The following is a 15,519-nucleotide window of genomic DNA, read 5'->3' on the forward strand; positions in this document are numbered from 1 at the left end:
GGTTTTGCCACTGGTTCTGCCACTGACCTACGGTGTGACCTTGGGCAAGTCACTTCAACTCTCTGTGCCTTAGTTTTGTTAGTGCCACCTTTTGTTTGCCGTATCTATTTAGATTATAACCTCTTGGGGGCAGGGACTGTCTCTCTCTCTTTCTCTCTCTGTATGTACAGTGCCTAGCACGATGAGGTCTCAGTCTTGGTTGGGGTCTCCAGGTACTAGTGGAATGATAATAGGTTGGCTAGGTTTTTTGTGTTTTTAAGATACAGTGCCGGTGGAATTCACAACCACACTGCTACCCACAACTTTACGTCACTTGCTTTATAGGCTATTGGTTTTGACATAATGCTAGATGTGTATTGTAAAAAGTTCTGAATCTTTGTTGGGCATGCAGTTCAGTGAGTTTAGGAAGGTAGAAGATTGCAGGCTGCTTGGAAGAGTGCAGGCTAGACTTTCCAACCCTGGGCGACATCAGTGGAAGGTGTGGGCGTTCAGCACCTCTGAAATCAGATCATTGTTATGTAGGTCCCCTAATATGGATTTATTTCAGAGTAGCAGCCGTGTTAATCTGTATCCGCAAAAAGAAAAGGAGGACTTGTGGCACCTTAGAGACTAACAAATTTATTTGAGCATAAGCTTTCGTGAGCTACAGCTCACTTATGCTCAGGTGCCACAAGTCCTCCTTTTCTTAATATGGATTTAGTTTTCCCATGTTTGAAAATTTTGACCACAAAGTATAGTGCATTTCACTGAATTCAATTGCCGGTTGGTTTGACTTTCTGATTGATTTGATCAACCCCTCAGGAACAATGTTAATAAAAATAGCAAAACTTTGTTCCTTTATTTTGATCAATTTTGACCACATTAGTCAGATTTTGTTGCGTGATTCAATACCTGTCTTGAGTTTATCACTAATAAGGAGGGGACCAAAAATTTGAATGCACGAAAAATAAAGAACCCAAGGAAGATACACAATAATAAAAGATGCCTTGTGACTCATGGTTAGGGCTATGATTTTGGCATGGAAATTATTCAAATTCGTGCTTTCCATGGCCACTGTAAAGTTTGTGAAATCTTGGAAATGGCTGCTAAAAACACATTTGGCTGGGTCCCCAAACCAAATGGTGTTGCGAACTGCTGCACAGGGGCGCAGGTTCAGCCTATCTGCCACTCCATCTCCATGTAGGAGGGCTGGAGGTGGGGGTGGGGCCAAACCTGAGTGGTGCCGTGACCCAGTAAGACAAGTCACAATGCCTGGTGCGGGGAGCTGGGCCCAGCCCTAAGGTACAAGAGCTGCCGCTGCAGGGTGAATGTGTGATGGGCTCTCTCTCCAATCCCTTACCCTCTGGGTCTCACCTTTCACTATCTGCACTGTATTCCTGTGTATGCTGTAGAAAAAAACTATATTGTTTGGTGACCTTTCTGGGACTAACTGTTTTTTTTCCCCCCTCCTCTCTGCTGTGAAATTTACTAAAAATTTCCTTACTCATTGTTGTGTTATTCAGACACTCTGATTGGCATTATTAATGCTGATTACATGTGTTCTGCAATCTGTGTTATGCACTGAGCTGGTCATATGGATAACTTAGATGGACAATTGATAAGGAAGGATTTGTTTATGGTGAAGGAAGACTAGTGAATGAAAAGCTAAAGTGTTTCTTCAGACATTCATGCTTTCTGAATGAAGTAAGCATAGTTGGTAGAGCTGAAACAGTCTTCGAGATCCAAACACCCACAAACTCTAGCAAAGTTCAGATCTGGATTCAAACTCTATAGCTCAGGCTCGTCACTGGTAAAAACTGCACCCCTGGGTTCTTTAAATTAGCCTTACAAAATGAGTATGTCAATTTAATATTCCCCAATTACATTGCTCTTGGCCACAGCTTTCTATTAAGAGTGATATTTTCATCTTATTCCAGAAGCAGAGTATTTTCCAATTACACCATGCGGCATGCTCCATTGATTGGCACTCAGAACCCTGCTCTGTCCTTGTCTGTCAGGCAGAACTGAGTGTCATTCACAGGCACTAGAGCAGAAAAATCAGTCAGGGAGTGGAAACAGTCTCAGCAGTGCTTCCATGCCAGCCTTCCCACTCCCAGAAGACTAGCGAGAAGGTGAGACACTGGCGGTATCAGATAAGAGGGTTAATACTAGGGTCTGGTCTGAAACAAACTTCTTTATGTACAGCTGTTACACTGGGGAGAGCTCAGATCCAAGACACAGGGTGCATATCGCTTGCAGAAAGCCACAGCATGTACTTCATTCACCTTGGTTCTCAACACAGCATCTGGCTCTAAATGTGTGTATAAAACGTATCTGAAGTTCTAGCTGAAATAAATGATTGTACCAGCCCAGGAAACTGCATTTCTAAACAAAATAACTTGGGTTGCTCCCTCCCCCCCCTTTCAGAATACCCAGAGGCACCGGTTCACATTATAAACTAATGACCTGCAAAAATTCCACTTAAAGCACAAAGCCTTAAGAGCTGGAACAGTGCAAAAATGCATTTTAAACTATTTGACTCCTATTTTCTTTCTTTGGAAATCAAAATCGTGAAAAAGAGCCATTTGGATTTTAATGAAAAGGGCAACTGGGGTAGCTCAAGGTATATCTGACAATGAAGCTCAGAGCTTTTCGCTTCTAGGTCAGCACCAGTTCAAGTCCCTTGTTCGGCCAGATGTAAAAATAAAAGACTGCTGATGTTTTGCACATTTATTTGTATGATTAAATTTGCATGCACTGTAAACGTGATTATACTTTTGCAAACCAGGCATGTACATGTGAAAATTCCTAGTTTGAGTCTGCAGTCTCAGTAATTTCACATATACATTTTTAGACCTCTAAGTACCTATTTACATACTCAAATATGCCCTTGTGTGTGCAAATTGAGATACTTAGGTATACACACATTCTTAAAATGTGGACTATGGACATCTTTTTAAAAACAATTTTTCTTGCAAGTGATCCCCATCTAATGGCTCTTTGGTGGTCAGACTGCTGGGAAATTAGGGGAACAAATCACAGAGAGTTACTTGGGTCCCATTGGTATCTCAGGGTGTCTGTGTGTTTAGATACTTACTCATGCTGATTCTTGTTCATGTGCATGGGGTCAAACTGCCTTCCTGATTTGGGGTCAGGAGAAAATTTTTCCTAGAGGTTTTTTATTTTATCACTCAAGCATCCTGTAAGGCACTATCTGCCTATTATTAATACATTATTTTGTCCTTATTTGCTAAGCATCAGTAGCTCCAACAAAACACTGAAAAATGGATAATCTCTGTCCCTGGGAATTCATGATCTAAACAGACAGGCAAGACAAAATACACTGGGAGATCCAGAGGAAGGGGCCTTTCGGCAAGTATGTCACCCAGGAGTGTCCCATTGTATGCATGTAGGGGTCATCTCTTGGTTTTGTATTCCAAAACCTGTTTCTTGGAATTGTAGAAAGCTGAGTATTAATGGACCTTGGTACTTCCTATTTTCTATGGCTATGATAAAGGCTATGATCCCAATAAAAGGAAACTAATATTTTATAATACTGTCTATATATATATATATATCTGAATGTGTGATGTTACCCTCTATTGGCTGCTCTACAGGAAGGGTAGAGGATCTATTACTACTCCTAGTTAAGGAAATTCTCCTTTAGCTCAAGTGGTCCAGGTCTATAGTTTTGGAGTGGAAGGCTAAGATTCTTGGCCTGTTTCCACAGTTTTGTGTGATTTATGTAGTGGTAACTCTGTCTGTTGTAAGTAGCCCATGAAGCCATGCTAACTTGCTTGGGGAAAAAGCCAGGTGTTTAGTACAAGAAATTAAAAATTTTTAATTTTGGGATTCCTAAGCAGAGCTAGCTTGAATCGATATTACTACATGCATACTACTGGTGGCAGTGTGAGGGTTCAAGAAACCAAGTGTCATACCTCACTTCTACCAGATCAGATAACAACGGCAGATGGTTAAATGTCATTTAAAAAAGAGTGAACTCAGCATTTTAAAGGTCAGCATTCCTACAAAAGATGACCTAGATTTTTTTTAATATATCATCTTTTAAAAAATTGACAATACATGGCAGCACTCCATGCTTAATTGGTAGAGATTGTAATAATTTTTATTGACCCCTATAGTGGGTAGACACTTGAAGGCTAAATTGCAGCTCCAGTAAGTCCTATGGTTTTCCTGTGAATTACTGTCCCAGGTGTCTCCTTCATCCTAAAGATAGCATTAACAAGGGGCATGTAACGTTTAGGGCATTGATGGACCTTCAGACAGGCAATATAGTCTAGTGGTTAGTTTGTTTCTGGTAAAAAGAAACTCCTGTGTTCTCCTTGAAGGGCTCTCAGAAGCTTCAGCATGGGCAGAATACAACTGCCTGCTTATATAATGGGATTTGAGTAAATCCATAATAAAGGCAGTGGAAAGCAACATTCTTTTATAGATAATATTTCTTTTAACGTATTTGTTTATATTTTTCCGAGTTTCATTGTAACCTGTTGTGCTCATGCTAGTATATGCATTTCTTTTGATTCGTTTGCACTTAAATTTTTAATATGTAATTGATGAAATAGAAATAAAAAACTAACATTTACTTCCAGGCTGTAGGACCTTTCTATCTTAAGTTTCAGTGCAGAGCAAATATTAACAACAATACTCTGATAGTGCAATTGGACCCATTTGGATGGACTTTCGTGGCTTGGCGAAATCCCCTTGATGTCAGTGGAGCTCTGCGTGGGTACAGAGATCCAGTTGCAGGATCAGGGCCTGAGTTAGAAGCATGCGAAAAGCGGGTTTACAATAGAACTGGTGACACAGCTTTATTTAGGTTGGAAGATGAGTGATATTTTCAATACTGACCATTCAATAGAGCTGATTTATGCCCCACATCTCTTTCAATTTGAGCAAAAAAAGTCACATATTTTAACTGCCTTTTCCAGCTTTAAAAACATGTTTTGAAATCTGCTGGTACAAAATAATAAGACAGCATCTGCTTGTTTTTCTAACTTCAGAGTGGAATGGGAAGTTCACTAGAGCAGAAAATATCTTCTTCCTCCCTTCCACAGAAACACGGAGAAAAATTAGAAATGGTCCAAGCTGCAAAATTTGCATCTGGATTTTAAATCACTCTTCTGAAAATGTGGAGGTGTTTTGATCCAGCATCTGGATTAGCCTGTTATATATAGAGAGGCTGTCAGTAGTTAAATTCTGATCTGAATTTGAATTTGAGGATGTTTGGATACTGTGTTTAAGTTTAGTCCATTATAAGAACAAGGAGTCCTTGTGACACCTTAGAGACTAACAAATTTATTTGGGCATAAGCTTTCGTGGGTTAGAACCCACTTCACCAGATGCATGGAGTGAAAATACAGGAGCAGGTATAAATACATGAAAGGATGGGGTTGCTTTACCAAGTGTGAGGTCAGTCTAATGAGATAAATCAATTAACAGCAGGATACCAAGGGAGGAAAAATAACTTTTGAAGTGGTAAAAGAGTGGCCCATTACAGACAGTTGACAGGAAGGTGTGAGTAACAGAAGGGAGAAATTAGTATTGGGGAAATTAGGTTTAGGTTTTGTAATGACCCAACCACTCCCAGTCTTTATTCAGGCCTAATCTGATGGTGTCCAGTTTGCAAATTAATTCCAGTTCTGAAGCTTCACATTGGAGTCTGTTATTGAAGTTTTTTTGTTGAAGAATTGCCACTTCTAGGTCTGTAATCGAGTGACCAAAGAGATTGAAGTGTTCTCTGACTGGTTTTTGAATGTTACAATTCCTGATGTCAGATTTGTGTCCATTTATTCTTTTGCATAGAGACTGTCCGGTTTGGCCAATGTACATGGCAGAGGGGCATTGCTAGCATATGATGGCATATATCACATTGGTAGATGTGCAGGTGAATGAGCCCTTGACGATGTGGCTGATGTGGTTAGGTCCTATGATGGTGTGCCTTGAATAGCTATGTGGACAGAGTTGGCAACGGGGTGTGTAGCAGGGTTTGGTTCCTGGGTTGGTGTTTGTGTTGTGTGGTGTGTAGTTGCTGGTGAGTATTTGCTTCAGGTTGGGAAACTGTCTGTAAGCGAGGACTGGCCTGCCTCCCAAGATCTGTGAGAGTGAGGGATCGTCCTTCAGGATAGGTTGTAGATCCTTGATGATGCACTGGCAAGGTTTTAGTTGGGGACTGTAGGTGACGGCTAGTGGCATTCTGTTACTTTCTTTGTTGGGCCTGTCTTGTAGTAGGTGACTTCTTGGTACCCTTCTGGCTCTGTCAGTCTGTTTCTTCACTTCACCAGGTGGGTATTGCAGTTTTAAGAACGCTTGATAGAGATTCTGTAGGTGTTTGTCTCTGTCTGAGGGATCAGGGAAACTGCAGTTGTATCTTAGAGCTTGGCTGTAGACAATGGATTGTGTGATGTGGTCTCGATGAAAGCTGGAGGCAAGTAGGTAAGAATAGTGGTCAGTAGGTTTCCAATATAGAGTGGTGTTTATGTGGCCATCGCTTATTAGCAGTGTAGTGTCTAGGAAGTGGACCTCTTTTGTGGACTGGTCCAGGCTGAGGTTGATTGTAGGGTGGAAATCGTTGAAATCTTGGTAGAATTCCTCAAGGGCCTCCTTCCCATGGGTCCAGATGATGAAGATGTTATCAGTGTAGTGCAAGTAGAGTAGGAGTGTAAGGGGATGAGAACTGAGGAAGCGTTGTTCATGTATTTATACCTGCTCCTGTACTTTCACTCCATGCATCTGATGAAGTGGGTTCTAACCCACGAAAGCTTATGTCCAGATAAATTTGTTAGTCTCTAAGGTGTCACAAGGACTCATCGTTATTTTTGCTGGTACAGACTAACACGGCTACCACTCTGAAACCCGATATTTCAGTCCATTATAGTTATTATATGTTCTATAATTCACATTCCAAGTATAGGGGTTTAGTTTGGATCTTTGATTTTTGATCAGATGCATTAAGAAAACTAAGTCCTTTTTGTGTGCTAATAGAATGACACCCCAATGCTGTCTGCAGTGCTGTTGTAGCCTTGTTGGTCCCAGGGTATTAGAGAGACAAGGTGGGTGAGGTAGTATCTTTTATTGGACCAACTTCAGTTGGTGAGAGAGACGTTTGTCTCTCCTCTCACCAACACAAGTTGGTCCAATAAAACATATTACCTCACCCACCTTGACCCTCAACACTGTTGTTTTGATACTTTTGCACCCAGCAGCAGGCTGGCTAGCAGAGGAAGTTGGAAACTGACCGGCCACTTTTGTGCTTCCAGGTGGCATTTAAGAGGCATTTTCTGTGCTGTTGTGATCAGGTTACTTTAATTCCCCAGTGGATGTTGAGTGGTGTAGTTAGTTCACACTCCATTTAGCAATATCTGTCTGCTTCCTTTTTTTCGTTAACCACGTTTAAAAAAAACAACAAGTTTAAACTTCAGCATAAGTGGCTATGAAGGTCCTTTACACATGTGAGTTTAACAGCATGAAGCACGGCTGAAAATAACACAAGGGACAGCAATAAATTTACTTTAATTTAAAAAATGGAACAATAGGATGCCATTAACCCCAAGAGAAATTTGTAGTAGACCTCGTGTGAGTGGTTTTGCCAATAAAAGCAACTAGGCAGTTCAATAAAACTAATTAAATTAATCTGTCATCCCCAGGGAATTTAAGCAGGGCATGAAATAGGGAAACAGCCTCAATTCAGAGCTTTTTATTGATGAGTTTTGCTGGATCATTGGAAAATAATTGGTGGGGAGAAAAAAAGGGTTGCAGTTTTCTATTGATCATAAATTCACTACCCAAACTCTATGTAATCTCTTTCATCATGGTGTAAAAGCAAATATCATACAGAGTCCTGAAGTTAAAAAACAGCTATGTGGATACAATGGGCTGTAATAGATTCATATTGCAACAATAATAGCTTATCTGTCCTCTGACTGATTTTCATCCTTAGATCTAAAAATATTTACCAAGGGAAGGTAAATAGCATTATCTCCATTTTACAGACAGGGAAACTGAGGCCAAGAGTAGGAAAGTTATTAGCCTAAGTTTGCAAAGTGGGTCGGGGCAGATTTAGTGTGGTAGATGCTAATGGCCATTGAATGACACTGCCTCTCAAAAGTGCATGTCAGCAATTGTTTCTTGCTGTTGTGTGGGATTTCTACATATTATAATCAAACAATTTTTTAAAAAAGTTATTATTTTGTTTTAAATTGTAAAAGATAAAACATTGCTAGCTTGGTTGCATAACTGACTTTTTTCTATTTCCAGAAAGAAAGTTTTAGAGCAGATTAAGTCATTTCTGGTTTGGATATTTTGCTATAAATCTCTTTCTACTGTTTTATACATTGTATGGTTGTGTAGTATGCCTATTTATGAAATAGTAATACATAGTATGTAACAATAGTTTGGTCTGCCAGAGCTCTCTTCCACCAATGATACCAAAATGCTTTGTACATGTCAATTAGCTAAGCCTCATAACAACCAGGTGAGATAGGGAAATATTATCATTCCCTTTTACACATGGGCAAATAGAAGCACAGGGTAAACAAAATTTCCCAAAGTCATATTGTGGATCTGTGGGAAAACCAGGAGCATAATCCCAGTCTTGTGCAGTAGACACTAGACACACTGGCCAAGATTTCCCAAACTAAATCAAGGTGTCTCAAATTGGGCACCTCAAAATTGATGAACTCCAGATCACTAATCACTTTTGAAAATCTTGTCTGTTTCTTCTTTTTATCCTGTTCCCTGCTTGTCTCATATTTTCTATGATAGTAATTGGTATGGGAGAAAGAAATTGTGTGGAACTATTAGTGTCAGGTGATTGGGCCATTTAAATTTCATCCAATTTCGACAATACATGCAATGCTTAATGAAAACAGCTGAGATATCTACCAGTTTATTGAATTCCACCTTTATGAGATCTACATACAACTTTTCAAGCCAGTCTCTGTTCTTATTTGAATATTGTTAGCGTATCACTCAACCGTTCTACTGTCTCTCTTTCCTTGGCAGTTCCCAGTGTATATACATGTTTAGCAGCTAGGAATTGTGCTGGGGAAGCAAAGAAGGATTCTAACTTCTCAAGTAGAGCTTAAAAGCTTGTGGTAGGCTTTGTTATAAAACAGAAAAGTTAATTTAATGAATGCCTTTAGGAACCAAAGACAAATACACCAGGCTTCCTGCAGTCAAGGTGAAAGTAAAGATCTAAACTGTGGCTCTGTCAGTCAAGTTTAAGAGAAGAAGTGGTAATTACCCTTAGGTGTCCTTCATCTTCTTCTGAGAGCCTTTTTCTTGATGCTCCCTGACAGATTTGTGCCCAGTTTTCCCTAAAGAAAGTTTTCCCCCTCTTACTGTGTTTTTTTTGGAGGGAATTAATTATTTCCCCACAGCTGGCCCACCTGCGGTCTGGTCAAGCAATGGTAAGATCACCCTGTAGACAGAGGGAGCAAGCTAATTTCTCCCAGCCAACTTCTGGAGAGAGTCTATATCCCAACCACATGTGCATATAAACTCTCAAGTCCAATGCAAATTGTACAATATATACCTTTAAGAAGTTGCTCCTGGGTTTTTCCACATAGTCACTCACCATTCACTTTATTTTTTTAGCCAGAGTTACGTATATGATCTACTGTTTTAACCCTGCCTGGGCCAGATCCTCAGCTGATGTAAGTTGATGTAGCTCCATTAATAGAGGAGCTACACCGATTTACATCAGCTGAGGTTCTGACGGAATATTTTTGTCTTGGATGTTTTGAACCTTTACAGAATTGTTTTTGGCCATTGTTGTGGCACAGACGTTTGTTTCTGTGTTGGAAAAGGTAGGATCTTGCCCATTCAGGAAGCTGAAATGGTCAGGTGAACATGTGCCTTGTGATTCAACTGAGTGGATGCATATTCAAATATGGAAAGTTTTTAGCAACATCACTGTTGAACCGTGGAAGAAAAATATATTTTTTTAAAAAATGGTCAGATGAGCAAAAAAGTGGCACAAACAGGAAATGTTTCCTCTACAAAGTCCAAACACTGACAACATGCAAAGCAAAGCATAGACAAGGAATTATTTTTTAGATATTGTATTTAGGTTACATAAGGAAAAAGGAAAAACATTGATATGGTAAGAGAATAGTTAGGCATCTGCAAATTTAGAGCTGCATTTGTTACACGGAAGTAGTGTGGTACACTAAAATAAGGTAGGTATGTCAGTAGTGGTTGAATTGTACCTGCCAGCAGCAATCAATTTGTTATTGAAGGACGATAAACAAACAAGACAAAGAACCTCAAAAGGAAAGGACTAAACATATAGCACTTGGACAGAACAGTCAACGTCTAATACTTAGGATTTGATTCTTTATTCATACCAGTGACATTCAGAAGTAATTCCAACACAATCAATTGGCCAGATTCATGGAGCACTGATTTACACCAGCTACGGGTCTGGGACAGTGGAGTCACACCAGAATAAAACTGGCATAAGTGAAAGGAGAATCAGACCCTTATCGGTTGCAGTAGAACTTTCAATGAAAATCTGTAGCTAGGTAATCTTTGCTGTTTGCCTATGGTCTAGTCTGGGTAAGACCAAAGGAGTATGAGGGAGAGGTCTAGAAGGGCCTGATTCGCCTCTCATTTACACCAGTATAAATTGGGAATAACTCCATTGAAGTCAGCAGAGGTACACTGTCTTAAAACTGGTATCAATGAGAGGCAAATCAGCCCCATAAATGTCCTTGTTATGGAAGGAGGAGATATAATATATGATACAGAGGGGATTAGTCAGGAAAGATCCCAGAAAAGATTCCCTACAGTATTATATTGATTGTTGGCTCTAGTCTTGTTTTAAAATATTTCAAGCTATAGGGCTTTCGTCATTCTTCTTTGGCTACTATTTAATTTAATAGATTTCACTGTCAGAAAATTATCAGATAATCCTGATACCACTCTTCTCTGACTTTGTGATAACTGATTTCACTATTCTTTGAAATAGGTGGGTGACCAGTGGGCATCTCTAGGAGAACCCTGTCCAAATGGGATGACCTGTCCAAATTATTTTAAACAATACAAAGGTTGGATAGATGGGCAGAGAGAGCACATCAAGTTGGATACACTTCTCTGATACTAATGTGTTTATAAAGCCTGGCACCTACTTCTCAGAGATACCTGATTATAATTTATGTACCTCACATACTTTAAGGCCAGAAGGGATCATCATGATCATCTAGTCAGACTCCTAACCATTGCAGGCCACAGTACCTCACCCACCCACACGCCTGAATTAGACCCATAACATCTGGCTGAGTTACGCAAGTCCTCAAATCTTGATTTAAAGACTTCAAGTTAGAGAGAATCCACCTTTTACTCTGGGTTAGACTAGCAAGTGACCTGTGCCTCACGCTGCAGAGGAAGGCAAAATTCCCAGGATCTCTGCCTGTCTGACCTGGGGGAAATTACACCCCAACCCCAAATATGGCCATATGTAGGCAAGACCCAACAGCCAGACACTTGGGAAAGAATTCTCTGTAGTAGCTCAGAACTCTCCGCATCTAGTGTCCCAGCTCTGGCTGTTGGAGATATTTGCTAGTAGCAGTTGTAGATGGGCCATACGCTATTGTAGGGAATCTCATTATTCCCTCCGCCCTATAGACTTATCAAGACTTCCTTAGAGGTTCATATTTTGCTTTCCCACTCACCCATTCCTGTTTGTTGTTTCATTGCTTTAAGATATTGGCAGTGGAAATTATGAAAAGTAAAACCGAGTTTGGAAGACTTTCTGCAAGTCAAATACATGAATCCCCGCATTATTTCAGGCGTCCTGCTTTGCTACTTTTTATTGTGTTTTATTTTGGGCCTTTGTGACATGTTATAAATGCCAGTGTGGTATATTTGGGTCTTGGAAGGTAGAGAAATATGGCTGTGAATAATGAGTCAATTATTGCTTATCCAGGGGGAAGGCAGACTGATCCTCCCACTGGCTGGAATGTGGTCCCTCCTTCTTCCCCCATCTCCTTCACAAGGAAGAACAAACAAATGGCTGGCTTTCAGACCACTGACAAAAGCATTTAGCCAAAACATGTCTACAAAATGTAGTTTCTTTAGGTTTAGTCCAGTTTATGATGGAATGTTTTTAAATTACTTATTTATAATCTCTACTGCAACTGCTTCAGGGGAGGCCCGTTACTGAGATGAATCTGGTAAGGAAGCTATGGACTGCTCTAGCTAGTATGTACAAATCAAGAGTAAATCTCACTAGCCCAGGGGGACTGTGCCCTAGGCTACCACCATAATGTTAAAATCAATCCCCAATTTATATGGTTTAGCCTCATTACAGACATAATAGCATATCTTGTATTTTGTTTGCAGCATGCATTTTCAGCTACCCTGGGTTGCTTGGATTTTTTTCTTCCCTGTGACTTTTGCTTCCTTTCCAGTCGTGAATCTAGCATCACATTGCTTCTGTGAACATTTCATCAAATGAAATGGAATGGAAGGGCCTTGGCAACAAAAACGTATCTGACAGTACTTCACATGACCCGAGTGCCTGACCTTTGGTTTGGGGAAAGGGACAGTGCTACTGGTTGGTTATTTGGAGTTGGGAATACTACCTGTGGAGATGAAAGGCCTGTATCTGTTGAAATTACACTTGATTGCTTATTTGTTCATTTGATCTGAATAGATTTTCCTTTTGAAATCAAGGGAATAACTGTGCCTCCAGAAAATATATAATCAACATAGTATAATGAGCTTCTGTGTATGTTTTGTGGATTGGAACTGCTCTTCTATGTATCATAGGCCCTATAAGGCTAACGAAGACATTCCTTTAGCTGAGGTTTTAGAGCTGAAGACTGAGTTCTATCTTCATTGCTGCCATGAAGTTCTGAGTGGCTATGCACTACAGTATAGTAATAATACCTAGCTCTCATACAGTGCTTTTAGTCAGCACATCTCAAAGTGCTTTGCAAATGGAGGTCAGTATTATTATCCCCATTTTACAGATGGGGAAACAGAGGCACAGAATGATGAAGTGACTTGCCCAGGGTCACCTAGGAGGCCAGTGACAGAGCCAGGAATAGAATCCAGGTCTCCTGAGTTACAGCACAGTGCTCTATGCACTAGGCCACATTGCAGTTTCATACGTTGATATGGATTTGTACCAGGAGGATCATAGAATGTCAGCCTTACATAGCATGGGCTTAATCCTTCTTCCATTGACGTCACTGAGATTCTTCTTCATTGACTGCACTGAGAATTGGATTGGACCCCTACTTTTCCAGTGTTACATTTGTTGCATTTCTGAAACAAGATACTGGTTGTCCTGGTGGCCCGGTAAGAGTGATCAGCTGGAAGTTTGCCTGGTATCAAAATAAATTAAGATACCATTCCTGCAGAATAATGAAACATTAAGAAACCTTTGGAAAAACTTTTGTTTCATGTGTATTAAAATTGTGACTTAGAAATGCCCAAAAAAAGCTCTCTTTGGTCGAGCCTTCTTGTAACATGAAACACTCAGTTAGATTTTGTAAAACATATGTCTGACACTTCTTGCAAAGCAAGAAATATTAGGGGTGAGATGTAAGAGTGGCATAAAGCTCTGATGAGAAATAGAAATGAAAATGAGATGAGACAGACATTTATGTATCAAATTTATGTTGCCAAATGCATAGACTTGGGAAGCATCTGGCTAACTAAGTAATCAGAGCTTCAGGCCAAACTATTCTGGGGCTCACCAACATCCTTTTGTGACTCGATAGCTCTCAAAAGGAGCTTTTCTCTTTCAGTCCTTAAAGCAGGCTGCTTAACTTTTGATCCTTTTTTTAAAAAAAAGTAAAGCTTTTCCAATTACTCAGCTTTCTGTTTCTGTTATTTTGGGGAAAAGAAGGATGCCTTCAGATAGAAACCAACCATCTCATTTGTAGGATATTTAGGAGAGGTCTTCTAGTGAGATACAAAGTTGTTTCATTGGCTTGAAAAAAGGGATGGTCGTGAGGGGAATAAGTGGCGAATGCCCTTGTGTCATTTTTATTTTGTCTTTTAAAAAAGAAGCCGGTGGAGTTGTAAAAAAGCAGTGCAAAGTCCAGTGTCCAAGCGGGATATATAGGCAGTAGGAAACACTCAGAGAATCTTGAGCCATACATTAGCGGAGAGAGAAACCTTTCTGTTATTTTACTCTGACGTGTAAAGTGCAGCTTATTTCATTAATTCCTAGTAATATTGGCCTACTACTGCAGCCTTTACTTATATGAGTGAGGACTGCAGGGCTGTGGCCATGGTATTGTCACGATTTGTATACAGTAATGACTGGAGCACAGAGGTGCCCCTGGGGATTAATAATTAACTGGGAGAGTTGATTTCTGAGTATACTAACCCTGAGGCCATCATTAAGTTCTTGGAAAATGCTCCATCCACACTGCACATTGAGTGGTGTTACAATGCATGAGTGATTGTAAATGCATGAGACATGTATGTAATCGTGCCTTAGAAATGCATTGCAGATTGCTTCTTGTTGTTATTAGAAAATGTAATTTTCAAATGAAAAATAAGGCAGATAGACTTGTGCATTTATTATGCATTATGAGCGTAGGTGTGCTCTTGGCATGAAGTGAGACATCCATTTGTGCCTGTTGTTCTAAAGCCATTTAATAATTTACAGTGTAATTTTTTTTATAGAAAAAAGCAAAGTCACACTTTACTATTTTCCTCTTGGCAGCCTCCAAAATATTTTTGTAGTGCTGCAGGAAGAAAACCCTCCTATTGTTCAATGCACGGTCAGTAGTCAATAAGCCGGTTATTAAACAGGTCCTGAACTCTCAGGAATGCCTACACTGAGCTAGCATTGTTGAAATCTGGTTAGGTGACACTGCTAGCTAAGTTCTATCTCAGCAGGTGCACCACAGATACAGGTGTTGGGATTTTCAGAAGCACTCACAGTTGTCCTAGCTCTGCTCCTGTTGCAATTGAGGAAATTTTCAAAGGTGCAAAGGGCCATTAGGTGTCACCCATCTACTAATGAAAGTCAAATGAGTCATCTGTGTCTTTGAAAATCTTCACCATTAGTGGTAAGACTTCACTGGGGGCAGAGTGAGGCTAGTGCTGTGTACTTTTGAAAATCCCACCTAGAAGTCAGAGTAGCCATACTATTCTAATCTAACTTTCAGTGCCAGAGAAGTCCTCCAAGAGAACCAGCTTCATTTGAATACATCCCCTTAATCTTTGCACGCAGGAACAAGACCAGTACTAGCATCCTGCTGACGGTTGTCTACTATAGAGCAAATGTTTCCTAGTGTAATTTCCCCCATCCAGTGGGGTTTCAGGAATGCTTTGGAAAACCAAACCAGGAATGTGCCAGTACAGAGGGTGATCTGCACTCTGCCCTGTAAACTATCTTGGAGGGATCCCAATAAGCACTCACACATGGCTCAAATGAGAGGATTCTTTACTAGGGCTGCCAAGAAGGAAAGGATGCAAATAAACTAGGTACAATAGCTTAGTCGCATACAGACAAGGGTGAACATAGTAATTCCCAAATTAGCCTTTAGGTAG

The 15,519-nt window shown here is 40.2% G+C and overlaps 1 protein-coding gene across 8 annotated transcripts in view; it reads left to right on the forward strand.

Annotated features, from left to right (window-relative positions):
- Positions 1–15,519, forward strand: part of IFTAP (intraflagellar transport associated protein) — a 62,994-nt gene that overhangs the window by 16,440 nt on the left and 31,035 nt on the right. The window lies entirely within an intron of this gene.

The sequence above is a fragment of the Eretmochelys imbricata genome, chromosome 6 (genome assembly GCF_965152235.1).
Source record: "Eretmochelys imbricata isolate rEreImb1 chromosome 6, rEreImb1.hap1, whole genome shotgun sequence".
Lineage (NCBI taxonomy): Eukaryota > Metazoa > Chordata > Testudines > Cheloniidae > Eretmochelys > Eretmochelys imbricata.